Source organism: Neophocaena asiaeorientalis, unplaced genomic scaffold (assembly GCF_003031525.2).
Source record: "Neophocaena asiaeorientalis asiaeorientalis breed wild unplaced genomic scaffold, Neophocaena_asiaeorientalis_V1.1 scaffold429, whole genome shotgun sequence".
Classification (NCBI taxonomy): Eukaryota; Metazoa; Chordata; class Mammalia; order Artiodactyla; family Phocoenidae; genus Neophocaena; species Neophocaena asiaeorientalis.
The window spans coordinates 3626520-3646134 of record NW_020173550.1 but is presented as its reverse complement, the minus strand read 5'-3'; the positions used below and the strand labels follow the sequence as shown (position 1 = coordinate 3646134).

Here is a 19615-nt window from a genome sequence, read left to right as displayed (position 1 = left end):
ATCATTCTGGCAATTCTACTTTATTTTCCTTTACTCGTAATATTATGAGCATTAATGATTTTTCTTAAACCCAAACGTGGTCTTGACCAAAAAATGTGGTTGGAGAAGAGAGAAAAAGTACAAAGAAACACTCACCAGGCTAGGTAAGATATTATAGACTTTTTACTCTAATCATTTCCAAATAACCAGACCTTAAATTTCTCCAATATGATCCAAAGACCCACCACCCATGGAATAAATGAAAATCTTCTGTGTAAAAGGAGAGAGAGAGAGAATAAAAGGACATATAGGTAGAAGTAAAAGAAAGCAGTATTTGAAATTAAGAGGAACACAAAGACACATGAAATCAAAATGCTGAAAGGAGCCTACAAATATGACCCATGGCTTTCATTTTTTTTACTTTCATTCATTCTTCATTTCTATAAACAAAACTCTAAATGTTTTTAAGAAGCCACTGAAATTTTGTAGTCTATCCCCTAATCTAATTTATGATGTATAGGACCTACATTTCAGAGAGTTACAAAATAACAGAATCTTAGAGCTCCTTTCCTGCCTAATGCAGGAGTCCCCATGTAGCACTTCTCCTACGAGTGGCTGTCCAGCCTCTGCTTGGCTACTGTCTGACTAGGCCTTGACTCACTACCTCCCTGAGCCCTTCCCATGTTTAAATAGCCTAATTATTAGAAGGCTCTGGCTGCTATAAAGTCAAAATCTGTCTCCCAGCATATCCCTCCCCCACCCTTTGCCCTGGTTCTGCTTTTTTGAGCCAACACTGGCCTTCACTGCTTTGGAGCTGGTTCTCCTGTCCCCTTCAGTTTTATCTTCCACACACTTGTCATTCCTGAACAGTCCTTTTGGGACATAGTTCTTGATCTCTCCTCTGGAAATATTATAAAATAGCCAACATTTCTCTTAAAGGTGAAATGCAGAAGTTAACATAATTCTCCAGGTTGCATCTGACCAGTGCAGTAAGTTGAGAGAACCTCATTCCTTACTTGGCATTTTTTTAAAATGAATGCACCTCAGGTTACATTCAGGTTTGAGATAACAGACTCAAGCTACAGCTATTTGGCCTTGTCGTCAGGAAATAGTTTTGGTCCTTTTCACGCAAGCAAGAGAACAGATCTCACCGGTAAAAATGAACTCCTAGGGCTTCCCTGGTGGCGCAGTGGTTGAGAGTCCGCCTGCCGATGCAGGGGACACGGGTTTGTGACCCCGTCCGGGAGGATCCCACATGCCGCGGAGCAGCTGGACCCGTGAGCCATGGCCACTGAGCCTGCACGTCCGGAACCGGTGCTCCTCAACGGGAGAGGCCACAACAGTGAGAGGCCCGCGTACTGCAAAAAAAAAAAACTCCTAGCAGACTGGTGAAATTTGGGAGGAGTCTTTAAAGCCAAGAATAAGGGGGGAAAAAGGCCTTTCCATGTAAAAACTGGAAGAATCCAGGTAGTGGAATTATGGGTGCCAGGAAAACTTCTGCGCCCAGGAAAAGTGAGTGCCTGCCCATCAGTGAAGAAACCCCAGGCTGCATCACTTTGGGGGGTGCCTTGTTCCAGGCATAGGTCTCTGCCCCGGTAGACAGCTTTTGAGAAATTGAGCTTTTGCCCCCTTTCAGTCTTGCTTCTTAGGATTGGTTGGCAGCAGTGACAGCTTAAATTTCTGTCTTGTCTATTCCAACGTGTGTGCCCGTCTGTGAAAAGATGGAAATTAACTCAGGACCGCAGGACCCCAATTACTCTGCGCCTAGTACCCTTGGGCTCTGCCTCCAACGGGCCCTCCTGGCAGCTCCTCTAATCCACAGACAGCCTGACGTCTGGCATGCCCTCCTCCCGGCTCACCTTTCCCTTTCCCCTACGGAGCAGTGCTGTCAGCACCCCCAGGCCAACTGCGCAGGCGTGGGCAGGAGACTGCGGTGACCCAGCTCTTGAGCTGTGGTCATACGCCGCAACAGCGGGGGAAGATCAGGAAAACTGGGGGCCTCACTAGCCGTGTCTGATCAGCCCTCTCCTGCTGCCTCCAGACCGGAAAATTCAGGCATGTTCACAGATCGGCCCTGCTTGAAATCCACGCGGAGGCCTAATTACAGAGCTCCGGATCTCAGTTTTCTGTTTTGCCCTAAATCCTGGCGTAGTCCACAGTGTGTTAATTCGGAAACTAAACACTCTCTTTCAAGGAAGGGAGAAAGGCAGGACGAGGGAGTGGGGGAGGGTGGAACCTCATTGAGCTTTCATTGGTAGAAGATGAGCATGGGATCCTAAGAGACCTAGGATCTGCCGGAGCACACAGATGTTTCTTCCACTAGTTCATTGTCCGTAGGCCCGGCCCACCTCACCTCTTGGGGGGCTTTGTTCTCTATTAATCTATCTCTTATAATGTAAAATCCATTTTGGAGTAGATTACGTACATACCATACACTGCTAGCCCTCCTGGCAAATTAAGTCACTGAAAAAATACACAGCAGCCAGATTTGTCAGAAAGTTTGCCACCATATAAGGATAAGAGACGGTGTTGAAAGAGAGGTGCTTTCTTGCTTTGGTTCAGCCAGCTGAAAAGTTAAATCTCCCTTTGCAAAATGTAGAGTCCTGACCCCTTGTACAGTCCTGAGTCCTAGGGCACTCAGATGGGAAGGATGGGAGTGAGGAAAAAGAGAGCTCTCCAGGCTCCGGGCTCAGCTGTCCCTCCCTCAGGAACTCTAAGCCCTGGGCAGGGGGACACAACCCACACCCTCCTCCCTTACCCCCTTAGCCTCCGCTAAGGTTTGAGACATTTGCTGAATGCTTACCTTGTGTGGTTAACATTTCCTTTGTGTATCTTTTCTCCCAAACTCAGCCGTATCCCTCACAGCTCATCCCTGTGCTCAAGATGAAGATATAGTTCTTGAATGAATGAACAAACCTCTAACTCTCATTCCATACATTCTCAGTGAAGAGCTGGACCCTTTGCGGATGTTTCTGCAAACTGATCGATACTGGGGGAAAGAAAGGAAGGAAGAAAGAAAGAGAGAGAGAAAGAAAGAAAGAAAGAAAGAAAGAAAGGAAGGAAGGAAGGAAGAAAGAAAGAAAGAAACTTATTTTAAAAGAATAATAAATAAGAAACCCAATAAAGAGGTGTTTTTGTCTTTATGTTCTACTCTGAACCTTTACACTGTGGGTTGGAATATCCCCTCAAATATCATTCATGAACTATCTAATGACTTGAGATGTTTTTTAAATGTTTTAGCATGGCAAATTTCTGGCAAATACAAGAGAAGAGAGAGCCCCCATAGATCCACCAGTCAGTCAGACCACTCAGCTTCAACAAATTCAACTCACAGCTGATTTTGCATTACTTACACTCCATCTGTTCATTATGCACCCCCCACCCTGCCCCCAACCAGCGTTAATTCAAAGCAAACAAAACACATCACGTCATTTTATTCCTAAATATAAAGTGTCCCTTAAAAGATAACATCTCGTTTTGAATAATCACTTCTGTGCTGTTATCCAAGTGCTCTGATCTTTGAGGCAGAGCCTGAAGGCTGGTGAGCTCCCTTAAGGTATGCTGGGTCAGGTGCCTATTACCATCACGTGGGACTCCATGGGTGCACTAAAATCATGGTTCATACCTACCCTACCACTACCCCCCATTTCCCAGTTGCCCACGCTCAGGGGGACTGCCTTCTTAAGAGAGGGTTACATGCAGAGACTTGGAAGCCAGACTGGCTTAGAATCCCAGCTCCACCACTTCCTAGTTCTGTGACCTTGGGCAAGACACTCAACCTCTCTGTGCCTCAATTTCCTCATCTAAAAGCCAAGTTAATTAAGCTCATACAACTCAACAACAAAGAAACAAACAACCCAATTGAAAAATGGGCAGAAGGCCTAAATAGACATTTCTCCAAAGACATACAGAGGGCCAACAGGCACATGAAAAGATACTCAACATCTCTAATTATTAGAGATTTTGAAAAATAAAACTATAATGAGGGACCACCCCACACTGGTCAGAATGGCCATCATGAAAAAATACGAATAACAAACGCTAGGGAGAGTGTGGAGAAAAAGGAATCTTCCTACATTGTTGGTGGGAATGTAAATTTATGCAACCACCGTGGAGAATAGTATGGAGCTTCCACAAAAACCTAAAAATAGAGTTGCCATATGATCCAACAACCCCACTCCTGGGCATATATCCAGACAAAACTATAATTCAAAAAGATACATGAACCTCTATGTTCGTAGCAGCACTGTTCACAACAGCCAGGAGGTGGAAACAGCCTAAATGCCCATCGACAATGAGTGGATAAAGATGTGACACATATATACAATGGAATACTACTCAGCCATAAAAAGAATGAAATGATGCCATTTGCAGCAACATGGATGGACCTAGAGATTATCGTACTAAGTTGGGGGTGGGGGAGGGATGGAGTGGGAGTTTGGGATTAGCAGATGCAAGCTATTATATATAGGATGGATAAACAACAAGGTCCTATTGTATAGCACGGGGAACTATATCCAATAGTTGTTTATCCTGTGATAAACCAGAATGGAAAAGAATATCTATATCTGTATATATCTGAATCACTTTGCTGTACAGCAGAAATTAACACAGCATTGTAAACCAGCTATACTTCAGTAAAATAAATTAAAAAATTAAATGTAGGTCAATTAATAGTACTCACCTCACAGGGTTGTTTTAAGAATTAAACACGTTAAAAATAATGTGAAGCTCTTGGAACAGTACCTGGCACACGGGAAGTACCATGTTAAGTGTCTGATTTTATGATTATTCTTTGCTTAATACATGTACCATTTCCACCAACACCACCTACTCCCTGAATCAACTGACAAACAATAACCCTTCACAGATGAGCAGCAATGTACCTATTTCTCAAAGTAATTTCAGACATGTTATCAGGCACGATCTCCCCATAATCTATGAGGGTGCCGGGCCTGGGGTATTCAGAGGTGTTAATACAGAACTGGGGGAAAGATTTAGCTACAATTAGCCCTGTTATTGATGGGGAAAAATTGGAACCAAGCCAAAGGACTAACAATAGAGATTGGTTAAATAAAATATAGCACATCTGTATGTTCTGTCATCATAAATGAGGCATGCTGAATAATAAAGGGAAAAAGGAAAAGTTGCCCCAAAGTATGGAAAGTATGAATACTGTGTGTTATTTTTCCTTTTGGTATATCATGCTTATTAAAAAGACCAGAAAGACAACATCAAAACATTACTGTTTGTCATTTCTCAAGGGAGCAACAAAAAGTCATTTTCCTTCTTTGTGTTTGAATTTTCTGAATGTTCCATAATGAACATGTATGACTTGTTCATTATGGAAAGGTTGTTGTTTAAAAACAGGATCCATAATTGCATAGGCAGGGTGATTCAGTTATATAAAAAAGATGAAAACAGCAAGATATTAATGGCAGAACTGTGCGTGATTTTTTTCTTTAAATATTTCAGGTTCTTCCAATTTTTCTGCTCTGAGAGCAGTAAGTTGTTTTGGAGAAGATGGTTCAGATGGGGAAACTGAGGCACGGGAGGCAGACGGGAAGGGTCTTGGGCTCCACGTCCACCTCCGCCTGCCCTGCCCAAACCAGAGCAGGTGTGCTCAGTTCTCCCCAGCGATGCCTACTTTTGGGTTCATTACTGACCCCTGACTTAGAGCTCGAGGATGTAAATGACTGTCGCATAATAACAGGGTGCAGCCCCGGAGTCTTTCCTCTTGTTCTTGACCAAAGAGCAGCACGAAGAAACCACAGGAGGAGAGAAGAAATGGGCTGTAGGGCCCTGCGTGTGCTGGGGTGACGCGGGGGAGGCTTGGCACTCCAGAGGCGTCATCTCCACCATCTGCAGGGGCGGGGAGCCAGCCCTCAGCTGGGCCGCTGCAGATTCCCAGCCGCAGCCATCTCCCGGTGGACAGCTGCCAGCTGTGAGGGAGGAGCGAGCCCTGCAGGCAGATGTGTCAACCAGAGATAGCAGTCCACCCAGCCCAGGTATCTGGGGGCTCCCTGGTCTACTTCCCCAACAAGTGTGCCTGGAACAACATAAACAAGAAAAAAACAAAAACAGATAGACCCAGGGAACAAAAAAAGAAAAGGGAGAATGAGAGAGAAGCACTTTCTAGATAGAGCAGTTGGAGCTGATGATAGCACAGGTGACAGGCAGTAGCGGGGTGGTGTGGCCCAATGGGCAAAGCTGTGGGTTAGAGCCACAGACCAAGAGTCCCCCACTGCCTGCGACTATATGATCTAAGGCATGTGCCCTTCCCAGGGCAGTGCCCCTTCTACAAGAGGCAAATGTCACCAAAGGGGTAAGAAGGTGTCCTTGCTTCTGGAAGGGGCGTCACTGCTGCACGTCTGGCCCAGTACTCACGGGAAGGGGCAAGTGTTTCGGTCTTCCCACCTGTGTTCATACCCGATTGTCAGGGCAGATTGCTGTCATTGTCAGACTCACTGCTTCCAGGTCTGCAGGGGAGGAAATAGCCCCCAGCTTGGTGATGCCACACAGGGAGGCTCAGGCTGGGTGGGCAGACCTGTCCTGGTCCTATGTGTGATGAGAGAGCCAGGCCTGGGCTGTCTTCCGTGCAGTCAGCTCTGAGACACTCAGTAGCCACGTCCTCCCTCCAGCAGCCCACACTGCCAGGTGGACCTTCGCATCTCTGTCCATTGGCCTCAGAGTAAAGTGGGCTTGGGGGATTTTTCCCCAGGTGGAATGGAAGAAAAAAGTATCAGTGGCCTATTGCCATTAAAACTCTACATATGGACCTGGCAGCTTTAAAGAGACCCCCTGGCTGTTTGAAGGTGGTTACTTACCTGTTTTAGACAAGAAAGGTTTCTAGCAGTGATTTCAACACAAGAATATGGAAGGAAAGCAACTCTGACAATTTGAATAATAGGAAAGACTCATTCTCCCTTAATCCCTAGCTTCCCAAGTTCATAGGTTGCTATTAAATCCCACCAAATCCTTCCACTGGCATCTGTTTGGCTTTGCAATTTGATTCAGGTTTAGGGTGCATCCCTCTGGGCCTGGCACCAGGCAAGGTGTGGAAGAGGATGTAGCAGAAGAGTGAGATGTGGTCCTGGGGTCCACAATCTAGAGGGGGAGACAAAAGTCACATCCTGGGCTGAAACTGACCAGGATAGGTCAGACAACAGGTTCTGAACCATATCATGTAAAACAGTCCATGAGGACACTCATCCCAAATTACCACAAACCCCAAACAAAACACAGAGACCAAATCCTAAAATGTACCCCCTGTAGGTTAGTACCAGTCTGGGCTGTAACAGAACACACTGTAGTGGCGCTTCTCTGCCTTGGAAAGCAGGAGTTGCGGGATGACAACTCAGCACCACACCTGGGCATTCTGTGTGCACATCAGTGCCCACCTACAAGCAATAGCAGCTGGGCCTTTAAAAAAGAGTATCTGGTAGTGTTTATACATAGTTTACCCTGAGGATAACATAAAGAAGATATTTAGGGCTTTCCTGGTGGCGCAGTGGTTAAGAATCCACCTGCCAATGCAGTGGACACGGATTCGAGCCCTGGTCTGGGAAGATCCCACATGCTGTGGAGCAACTGAGCCTGTGCACCACAACTACTGAGCCCATGCGCCACAACTACTGAAGCCTGCACACCTAGAGCCCGTGCTCCGCAACAAGAGAAGCTACCACAATGAGAAGCCTGCGCACCGCAACGAAGAGTAGCCCCCGCTCATCGCAACTGGAGAAAGCCTGCACGCAGCAACAAAGACCCAACGCAGCCAAAAATAAATAAAAATTAAAAATTTATTTTAAAAAAAAGAAGATATTTAATGGGACCCCAAATTTACTTCAACAGCATGCAAGCTGTTTATGGCAGGATCCAACTGCAGGCCTCAGGTACACCCCACATGTCTACCTCTCATTTGATCATTTCTTTCTCTCTTTTAAGGTCTGGTTCAAACCTCACATCTACTCTTCAGTGACGTCTCCAACTGCTCTTCCAATTCCATGTCAGAATTATTAGAACAGAAGTCGTTGATTTATATTCCATGTTTTATATTTAGGTTGCTACGTTTGCTCTGGAGGGTAGAGCAGATGATATTTCTTTGAGCCCCACCATGGTGCCTCCACAAAGCTGACAATCCTGTCACCAGGAAATAACGGTAAAGACCATTCTAAGTATCTAATGATTGTCCCCGTCCTTAACTCACTATTCAGTGAGCACCAGTGAATACTTACTAGCTGCTTTGGAAAGCAAGCGGGTTAATACCTAATGATAGCATTGTTACTGAGTCCAAGCTCGTGCCGCGCACCCCAGGATAGGACAATAAACTGAGAGACAAGTTGTTCAGGCAAGGAATAGCGACTTTACTAGGAAAGCCAGTAGACGGAGAAGATGGTGGACTAGTGTCCCAAAGAACTACCTTCTCCGAATTAGAATTCAGGCTTCTTCTCTACTAAAAGGGGAGGGGGTAAAGTCCTGGTTCCAGCCAGACTTTGGTGGGAATGTTGTAGTTTCTTCTTTCTTGTAGTCATTCACTGATGGGTCTGGTCAGGATGTTTCCTGTGAGCTAAACAAAGGTATTTTAGCTTAATGCTCATTACCTGGGAGACAGAGTTCCCAGAGACGGGCCATTATGCATAATGTAAGCTTATAGGCAACATTCCTTTACTGATTAACTTGTAGAAGGATACAAAATTTCTTCCCTGTTACGGCATGACTTACACCTTAGCCTGTGTTGATTAGATTTTTGTATTTTTTTGTTCAAGCCCATGTTCACCAGCAAAAGGATTACAGTCAACACAGTCATTATTCCAGAGAGTAATCTGTATAGTCGGTGATAATTCCAATCGTATAATACGTGTGATAAACATCATCTTCGTGAATAACAATTACACAAAAGCACAAACACATCCAAGACATACTGAAAAGCTGAAATCCACATGCTACCTCCTTCTCGTAGAATAATATTAGCAAACCACGAATTTTCTTTTTAGTTACACATCTGGTCCCAAAGCTAACGGTTTGTGCGTTTGCCTTGTTATAAGATCTAGAATTATCAGCTAGTTATATCATGCATATGATAAATTACTGCCAAAAAGATACATATTTCTAAGTAGACACCTCCATTCCAGACAGAACTGAACAAATAATTCTTCACCAGGATGGAAGTGAACACACAAGTAAGGGCAATTAACTTGCTAATTCTTTCCTCCTTGCTTAGTATATTAGTCTTTGTGTCCTATATACCAAAGTATACTTCCTTCCTAGATGCATTGAGGGGAGGGCAGTCTGCATTAGTAGAAGTCTGATATAGAGATTTTAAAACTTACTTTCAAATATGTAAACAAAAGTTCCATACCACCGATATAAAATTAGGCCTTGCCAAGCCTGGTAGGGTATAGTTTTGGCTTTAACCACTAACTTAAAATGATTTTTAATCCAAATATCCAAGAACCAGCCAAGAGAAGCAATCATGGTTTCTGCTTACAATGAATTATCATAAATTATTTACATCTGAAAAGATACATTTTAAATGCTTTAGCTTATTCTCATAAGTGGGTAAACAGCATTTGTATAAGCTTCCTGTAGCTGCTATAACAAATTACCACATATTGGTGACTTAAAACAACCCAAATTGATTCTCTTACTGGAGTTCTGGAGACCAGGAGTCTCAAGTCAGTTTCACTGGACCAAAATCAAAATGTTCACCTGGAGGAGTCCTGGAGGCTTTGGAATGTTTCCTCCAGGTGAGCTTCTGGAGGCTACCCATGTTCGTCTCCTGACCCCTTCCCCCCGCCACACACACACCCTCTTGCTCCCATCCTCATATTTCCTGCTTCCCCTTTTACCTTCTTGCCTCTGTCTTTAAGGGCCCTTGGGATTATATTTAGGGCCACCTGGATAACCCAGGCTAATCTCCCCATCTCAAGGTCCTCCACTGATCACACCTGCAAGTCCCTAGTCCCCTATAAAGTAGCAACCATAGGTTCCAGGGATTAGGGCATGGATCTCTTTGGGGAGCCATTATTCAGCCTACCACAGTCCTTATCTCACTTTGTCTATACTGTGATTTATAGGGACCTTCTCTCAGAGGTGGAACAAAGATGGACTTCTGACTGTGGAGCCATAATTGCAGTCTGAGCGTCATGCCCTGGTACTGAAGACGGGGCTGGATCGGCAGTGAAAAGATGAGCTTGAATCTCGCTCTGCCACCGCTGCTGTAGGATGGCGGGGGATGCAACCACGCTGCGAGCTGTGTGTGTTCCTACCCAGATGCCCTGAAGGAAAGGCAGCCTCCAGTTTGGGTCAGTCCCCTCATCTCCAAACCTGGAGGTGCCTCATCCCGGTCACTCCTCCACACTCAAACACCATTTCTTGCTCCTAAGAAAAAGGCTTAGAAATGCCACATTTGGAGCCTCTCTGCTCTCCGGGCACCCTGTGGTACCCTGGAAATGAAAGGATCAGAAGCAACCGGCTTACTTTTCCTTGAGCGCCCAAGAACTAAGGGGAAATCCACACCAGGCTGACGCTCTCTCGGGCTTTGTCAGATACAAAAGGATGGAGCAGTAGATGCGCCCCCCATCTCCCCTCTCTGGGATCATTCTTGAGTGTTAGTCCTATTCTTAATAACAAAGCCATTTTCTTCTAAGGGTCAAATCTTGTGATTTTCTTTTCTGACTTTGCTCCAGCTTTTTTCTGGGATGGCCCTAATCCCTGGGCCTCAGTGTTCCCACCTTCTAATTAAGTGGGGTGCACTCAGGTGATCAGAAATGAGTAGGATTGCGTCCTTGCAGCCCTCTGGTGCAACCCGCTCATTCTGCAGATAAGGAGACCGAGGCTCAGAGAAGGGAAGTGGCTTGGCAGAGGTCAGCCAGGGGTTGTGTGTAAATTTCTCTGTTTTTGTCCTGTCTCCTCAGTAACTCCAGGGCAAGGGCTATGGCTTTCCTGCCTTTTGAGCCCCTCCAGGGGCCCAGGCCCGGACTGGGGTTTGTAGACACTTGCTGATTGGGAGGACTGATGGATGGAACACAGGGCTGGTTGGGGAGAAGTTGTCAAAAGGGAGCCAGACTGCTAAGCTGGCCCTCGTGGGCAGGAGTGGCTGAGGCACGAGTTCTGGGGAGCCACTCACCAGCTGGGTGACAGTGTGGACAAGTTTCTTGACTTTTCTAAGCCTCCATTCCTCCAACCAGAAGATACAGATGATAATTCTTACTCCACGTGGTTGGAAGAGTTAATAAGGTTTAATAAGTTTGATACACTCAATAGATACTAGCTTTTTTTTTTTTTTTTTTTTTTTTTTTTTTTTTTTTGCAGGATGCGGGCCTCTCACTGCTGTGGCCTCTCCCGTTGCGGAGCACAGGCTCCGGACGCGCAGGCTCAACGGCCATGGGATACTAGCTTATTTTTGTTGCAGTTCTTATCATCATAATTAGGTAGGGGCAAAGGCAGGGTCACTGGGGGGAGGTGCAGAAACAATGCAAATGTAATAGAAAGACGTGGCAAAGCCCAGGGAAAGCAGTCCCTTGCTGCAGCTCCTGAGATTGGGGAGCCTGGCAGGACTGTAGAAAGCTCCAGTGAGTCAGATAGAGAAGGGAGGGGAGTGGGGAGAGATAGAGAACTCCAGGTCCCAGTGCTCAGAAGACCTTAGGCTCATACACCTGTAATTAATCTGTGAGCAGCCCCAGCCCCAGCACTAAAATGGGTGGGGCCACCCCTCCTTGCTTCCACCCACATCCTTAGCGGCCCATGACCCTCCTAGACAACTCTGACCTGTGTTGACCTGGCTTCACCTGCAAACAGAGGGGTGCAACCCAGGGCAGGGGGGGTCCCACTCAACAGGATTTCCCCTCCTAGAGATGGATGTTCCCCTGGCAGCTGGGTCCTCCAGCACCCCAGCCTGTCACTCGCTGCCAACTCCACCAAGATGCTTGGGAGAATGGGAGCCACACAGAGGCCCAGCTGGGCTCCATGGAAACAAGACAGGCCAAGCACAGCTGGGTGGGCCACTCTACTAGGTGGACATGGAAGGGATGTTGACAAAGCTGGGGGCGGAATTCCGCTCTCACTCTGGAAAATCGGTGGCAGAGAGATGGATTGGTTGCAAGGCACTTTTGAGGAAGGACCCATTCCAAGGACCCATCTTTTTTCCAGGGGCCCTCCTCCCACCTGGCGGCCTGCAGCATTCAGGGATCCCCAGATATGGAAGCAAAATAAGATAAGGACTCTACTAGCTTCCGGAAGCTGCTGTGTTGGATGGTGGTGAAGGTGGCAGAAGGGAAATGTGTGTGTGGAGGGGAGAGAGGGAGAGAGACTTTGGGGCAGGGAGAGGTGGGGAGGGCAAGGAGGGGGCTCATTCAGTTTTTGATTCAAAGATGCTGTTTGAGAGAGGACTCTGTGTAGGTTCTGCGGTGGATAAGGAGGCTGTGGAGAGAGGGAGGAGGAGGGAAAATGAGAAGGGGAAGGAGGGAAAAGCGCTGGAAAGGGAGGCTCTTTGAAAGACTATTCAGAGCTGTAGATTCCAGGCAGGTGGGAAGGCAGGCGAGTCTTCCCCCAGAGAAATGAGAAACCGTGTCAGAACCCCTCCAGTCCTTTTACCCTCCTGGATTCCTTACAGCAATTAAAGGGGCTTTTGCCTGAAAAGCAGCAGCAGCCCATTCCAGTTCATCCCCCTTAGCAGGTGCTCAGTAAAGAGGAGCAGAATCCCAGGGTGGTTCCAGCCTCAGTTCTCCAAAGGAAGCTGGGTCTGGGTCTGACCGAGTTTTATAGTCTTGAAGCCCAGGCGGAGCAGAGGATCCTGGTTTCCCTTATAGCTCCCTGAGGGCCTGGCCTGGGGCCACCCTAGGACACCGAATGCTTCCAACTCTTGGGGACCACTTCCTAGAGCCTCAGGCGTATAATTTGCACACAGACTCTGCAAAAGTGGCAGATAACACAATCCATTTCAGTCATTTAACGGCAAAATGTCCTTCTCTAAGAAATAGGCAGGGCACGTTTAGGCCTTGCTTCGGCCATATTCTCAGACCCCTGCTAGGAGTCTCGGGGAATTCACTTCCGACAACTCACCTTTACTGCGTATATCCTGTCTGCCGGGCAGTGTGTTTGTTGGGTGCTAGAATACAGTCTATTCCCCATGCTTCAGACCTCTCATTCTCATAGACGAGAATAAAATCGTAATTGTTTTACAGATGAAGAAACTGAAGCCGTATGTGCTGTCATTAAAACATCCATTTGTTGGGAATTCCTTGGAGGTCCAGTGGTTAGCATTCATCACTTCCACTGTAGGGGGCACGGGTTTTATCCCTGGTCCAGGAACTACGATCCCTCAAGCCGTGAAAAAAAATGGGAAACATTCATTTGTTCTCTCCTTCATTCATTTATTCAGAGAGCTTTTATTGAGCCACATGAGGTGCCAGGCCCTGTACTGGGCATTGTAGGCTGATACAGAGAAAAGCCAGGCACACTCTTACCCACGATGCGACACCTACATAGGCAACCACAAATCTGTGCAACTTCAGGAGTTTATATTTTGGTTGTACACTGGAGCCTTATGACTTTTATCTATACAGCTTCAATTTCATCATATAAATGCCACTGGGGGAGGGCACTAATGGGAACCTATGATACACACACACACAGGTTACTGAAATTACTGCCTCACATCTCAGGAAGTTGGGGGAAGAAGGATGCTTGGAGAAGGACATAAGAAAAGAAAGCCAAAAGAAAAAAAAAAAATCAGAGTAAAGGCAAATGGTTGAAAATTTTCCTTTTAGAATCACTTATTTATGTGGTTTGGGAAACTTGTTTTTTAATAAGTACAACTTGGTTTTGCTTTGAAACTCCAAAAACTCAAAAAAGAATTGAGCGTCAGACAAAACAAACACACACAAAAAGGAAAGCCATTGCCAGCTGAAATAGTGGGGTGGCCCCTGCAGGAGGATGGGAGACAGTATGGCTTAGAGCACAGGCTGGGCATTCAACCTACATCAAGACGGTGGGTAAGAGCACGAACTGGGAATAGTCAACACTAAATGGATCTACCATTTAGTAGTTGTATGAGCTTGAGAAAATGGCTTAATCTCTCCAAATCTCCTGATCTGTAAAGTGAGGATAACTGTATGTATCTCTCAAGGTGGTACAGACCTCATTGCAAGGATTCACAGAAAGGCTCTACATAATAGGACTGGTGTGTCGGAGGGACTTGGTAAGATATTATCATCCACCAGCATCATCATCGTTACCAAAAGTGCCCCATGGAGTAGAAGTAGGAGAGGGTGACAGTGATGGAAGTGAGGATTTTTCTGGTTGGAGCAGGCCGGGTAATGAGTGATAGAAGGCCCCCTCCATATCTCTCTGAGCATTTCAAGCAGCCACAGGAGAGACCCACGTCCAGGGCTAGACCTTCAGGGCCCAGGCTGTGCCTGGCTGGGAGGGAGTGTGTTCCATCTGACAACCAGCGACTGGGGCCAGGGAGCCTCTGCTCTGGGGGTGGAGTCCTGGGGCCCTTGAATAAGGACAGCAGATTATCATTCTTGTCTCCACCCAACCCTGGGAGCCTCCCAGAAAGAGATAGGCTCAGCTCATCAGTCTCCCTGCCCTAGAGCAGCTACTTTTTACTTTAAAATAATTATACTTTTTTTTTTTTTTTTACTATTTACACAAATAATAAATGCTTCTATTTGGAAAGCGTATAAAAGTCCAAAAAACATTTACAGTTACCCTGAGTCTCACCACTGGCAACAATCACCTCCTGTATTCTAGATAATCTGTGCATTATTTTTGGCCTTGTAAAAAATAATATAGTTGTAATAAGAATATAATTTTATTCTACTGTCTCGCTGAACATTACTTCATAATCTTTTGTTATTATAGACTTTATACACACAATTTTAAAAAGTCTGCCTTTGATTTCAGTTAGATGATGTGTTCTTCACTAATCATTCCTATATTGTTAGACTGTTTCCAATTTTACACTATTATAAAAAACATCACGTTAACATCTTTGTATGCAGTATATTCTGTAATTTAAATTACTTCCTTAGACTGAATACCCAAAATGGAATTCATATCGTTAAAGGGCTTAAACATTTATGACTTTTTATGCATATATTAGGTATCTCAAAACGCTTTCTAGTTTTATTCTTCCAGAATATGTAACGTATACTCATATAAAAATGTTAAAATGTAGAGCTAAGTAAAGTGAATGGAAAAAATAATTAATAATCCTAACGTCCAAAATAACCTCTTTTGACAATTTCATATGCTTCCTTCCACATTGTTCTGGGATCATTTTATACATATAAATAGCATTTGTCACTTATTTCTTCACATCTTTAAGAATCCTTCTAAAACATAATTTTTAATTACTACAAAATGGCCCATTTTTCAAAACAGCCTATTGTGTCTATATCATAGTCTATATTTTATTGGTGGCTATTGGGAATTTCCCCCCAATGCTTCACTGTTATAAATGACAATAAAGCAGATGCTAAAAGGCCACTACATTCATGAGAAGGACCCCATCCCAGTGGGAGTCACAGAAGTATAGACTCGAGAGATCTATTGTACCTCAAGAGATTCACTCATCCAGCACCCTGTAACTAGATTCAAAATCACTTAATCCCCATTTTACAGATAAGGAACACTGCATTCAAGAGAATTTGACTGGGTAATACAAGTTCATAGATCTAGTAAGTACCAAAGATAAGAACTAAAACCTAAAAACCTAAAAGCCTTGGGTCCAATGCTGCTTCCACATGTGAATCAACTGGATTGTTTTTTATTCTGAAACATTCTTGTTTTCTGCCTATTTGAGAACCAAGTGTACAAGAGATGATAATATGCTAAGGAATGCCTAAAGAGGATTGATCTTTTATTCATATCAGCCTGAGGGAAGGTCTCTATTGCTGTGTCACAGGTCTCTACCCTTGACTCTATCCTGCCCAATGTTTTGATGATGGTGGATAAAGCAGACTTATAAACATTCCAGGTAACATGTAATTAATATGCTGAATGACAAAAGCAAGATTCCAAACTCAATGGATCTCAAGGATGGACTAAAACTCCTCCTACTAGGAAGAAGTATGAAGATTTCCTTTCTATCCAAGAAATTAAAAAAGAAAAAAAGGAAAGAAAAAACTATACCCAGAAAGGAGGAAAAATGACCTAATAGCATGTCTATGAAAAAAAAAATTGAAAATGCAGTTAACTCCCCCCACTTAGTGCTGGTCAACAATGTAATAATACAGGGAACCACCAAGTTGCACAACTCCAGGGGGCACTATTTACATGTCCTTCAATGGGACAGCCTTGGATATGGCTGCCCAAGACCTGCAGTGATTTTTGGCTGTATTAATAGAACTGTAGGGTTGTTAATTTTTTTTTCATGATACGTGTTAAAGGTGATAAGGCAGACTTTATGTAATGGGGACTAATACAGTGGGGTTTTGTAGTGAGGGGGAGAGAGATTGGGCTCAACTCTGAATACAACAAGTGGAGATTTATAGCCAAGGAGCAGGGTCAGAGGATGGAAAATTACTAAGAAGGAACATCAGGGGTAAGGGGGATTCTGGCTAAACCAACTCGACAAAATTTTTGCTAAGGGCAGACCAGGGTGGTAAGATATTGAGTGTGGGGAGATAAGGAATTTGCTCAGAAATCAAGGATGGGGGACTGTCACTAAACTAACACGGCAGAATCCTTGCTAAAACTAGACTAAGCAGAGATGAACACGGAAGCCCACAAGTCAGGGCCTGGTTGAGAAGAGGGCTCAGAGGAGCCAGACTAGAATTAGATCAAGGAGTGAATCTTTGTCAGGGTCCAAAGTAATTACGCTCATATGGGCCTCCAAACGGGGCCATATTTTTAGAGGAATAGTGACCAACTTGAGGGCACTGGGAGAAAGGTGACCTGGATGATAAAAGGTCTGGGAAACATGTCATGATTATCTTTCAAAAGTCATTTATTGAGTACGTACTATGTGCCCATTGAACAGTACGGACAACAAAAACTAAATTCCTGTCCCAAAGAAACTTACATTCTGTTGTGAATGTTAAAAAAAGACTGAAAATAAGCTAGTATATAAAAAAAATAAACAAGATAATTATAGTACGTTAAACATTGAAAGAAAGGGGGTGGGTGAAGAGCTGGATATAATCTCAAGAGCAATTAGTGAGGTAGAGGAAAATCAAGAGTTTGGGGTGTCACAGAAACAGAGGGGAAAGGTTGACTTTGTGGAGGCCGCTGGGAGGAAAAGGAAGATGAGAAGAGAGAAGTAACCACAAAATTCGGCAAGATGGATGTCATTTGTTACCAGAACACAAGAGCAGCTTACACCGGAGTGCTGAAAATGGAAACCCACAAGTTTTGCCATGAACAGGGAGCAGAGAATGGAATGATATATACATAGAGTCAAGGAAGGATATGCAGTTGACCCTTGAACAACATGGGTTTGAACTGTGTGGGTCCAATTATACAGGTTACTTTTCAATAGTAAATATTACGGTACTACACAATCCACAGTTGGTTGAATCCAACGTGCATGTGGAACCACAGATATGGAGGAACTGAGGATACCAAGCACGGATTTTAAGTTATACTCAGATTCTTTAATGCAACGATGGTCCACACCCCTAACCCCCATGTTGTTCAAGGGTCAACTGTATTTTAAAAGATGGGGGGTATTAGGACACAATTATATGCTGATGGGAAGGATCCAATAGAGGAAGGGAAAGTGATGGTCAGGAGAGAGAGAAGGTTGATAAACTCAGACATATAATCTCTGAGACGGCCATGGAGATGGGTCCAGAGCACAGGTGGAGGACTTGACCTTTGATTGGAGCAGAGAGATTTAAAATGCTTATAAGGGCAGCATTGTGACTGGAAAGAAAACAGAAGATATGAGTTCAACTCCCAGTAGGTTTGTAGACTTGGTGATGGGAAGATGTCAAATGCTTCCACTTCCCTAACAAAGTATGAGACCAAAGTTGGGTGGAGCAGAACACAGATTTGGGAAGAGAGGAAAGATACGGAATAACTGCCTTGGAAAGTGAGAACCCACGTTGTCTGGGGGAACGTAGCAGGATTGCTGGACCAAGTAGAGTGCTCATCTGAGGTCTGTGCGAGCCTCAGCCATCGGCTCCGGCTACGTTAAGTAACAAATCTATTGGAAGAATGGAGAGAGTTCATACGGCTGTAGGAAAAGCTGAAGGACCAGAGTACCAGGGACTAGCTTAGCCCTGGGGATCTCTATAGCAGGAATACATGGACGGCAGTTCTAGAATGCAGCTGTTGAGATGAATAAGTTCCATCCCCCCACGTTGAAATTCCAAGGAGAGAGCATCTGATGGGCCAGATGGAGGCAAAGAACAGTGACTGAATTGAAAGTGTCACCAAGACCGTATTCCGTGAGGGATACTTCATCCAGCAAATCTGTGACGTTATTACCCAAAGAAGAGGGAAAGGATCCTGGACAGACAAAAACCAGAGGACTACCACGTGGTCATGAATTCAAGTGAAACCAGTCAGTAGGACTGTGTGTTTTCTCTAGCAACATTCAGCCTCTTTGGGGCAAGCTCGAAGAAAGTGGGCCATTAGGACTGAGCTAAGTAAACATCGTGGGATAGGAGCTTATTATAGTAATTAGACCTTACACAATCATAGGAGGAGCTGGGAAAGAAAAGTCCAAATTTGGAGCTGAAAGATCAGAGAAAAGCCACTAACCAGCTCTGGCACTGGTGAACAAATAGCGATTTGCAGGAATGCTGTAAGCTAGTCACATCCAGCTGCTGCAACAGGATCACAAAGGGCGCTAGGACAGAAGTCCATGCACGGTTGGTGGGTCCCCACGGCTACTGCCTCTGTGAGTTCACACCAAAATGTCCGGGGTGGGCTTGGGGTCACCGTTGGACAGCAGGGCCAGCAGTTGGGAAGAGAGACCCAGAGAGAACCTCCGGCACTTCTGTATCTGACTCTAAACAACCACCTTCAGGGTGTTATGACTGCTGTTCCCCTCTGCCTCCCAAATCTTACACGACCTTGCTTTTGGCCAACTCGAACCCTGGACCATTCAGAGAAAGGGATTCTGGGAAACACAGTTCCCAGTGTAAATGAATCATCAATATAAAAATACAGCATGATAAGGATAATAGAAAACAAGACATATAAAGGGATTTAGGGTATTTTGAGGGGAGTGACTATCACGATGGTCCATAAGACCCAGAATATGCAGATCACGTGACCCGGCAGTGAGAAGGTCCAAGAATTTTTGACTGGAGGTACGAGAGGAAGCGAGCAGTAAGGATAAAAGATGATAGAAAGTGGGATATGGATCTGAGGTTTGGGATGTGTTCTGATTACCGGTGATTAGGAGGTCTCAGGCGGCTGCGGTGTTGGAGACCCACGAGTTGGAAGAATCATTCATGTGGATGCTGAGGCTGCTGAGAGAATGGTGGCCAGGAGGGGACCAAAGAGAAAGTCCATGAGCCTGTAGCTGAAGTCCCAGTGAGTGCGCAGCAGTGACCGGCAGGTTGTCAGGTACAGCAGTTAGGACAGGTGGAGACCGAGCTTCAAAGAACTGAAGCGTTTGAAGTAGAAGGAAGAGAAGCGGTTTTAAAATGGCAACAGAGAGCAAGGAGGGCTC

At 45.0% G+C, this 19615-nt stretch overlaps 1 long non-coding RNA gene across 1 annotated transcript in view; it reads left to right on the top strand.

The window, feature by feature from the left end:
• The window catches only part of LOC112401427 (uncharacterized), a 35279-nt gene extending 24692 nt beyond the window's left edge, over positions 1-10587 (top strand). Inside the window, exons 2-3 of the long non-coding RNA XR_003003581.1 lie at positions 8039-8137; positions 10056-10587. This is a non-coding gene — a long non-coding RNA (uncharacterized LOC112401427). The remainder of the gene's footprint in view (positions 1-8038; positions 8138-10055) is intronic.
• The last annotated feature ends 9028 nt before the right edge of the window (positions 10588-19615 follow it).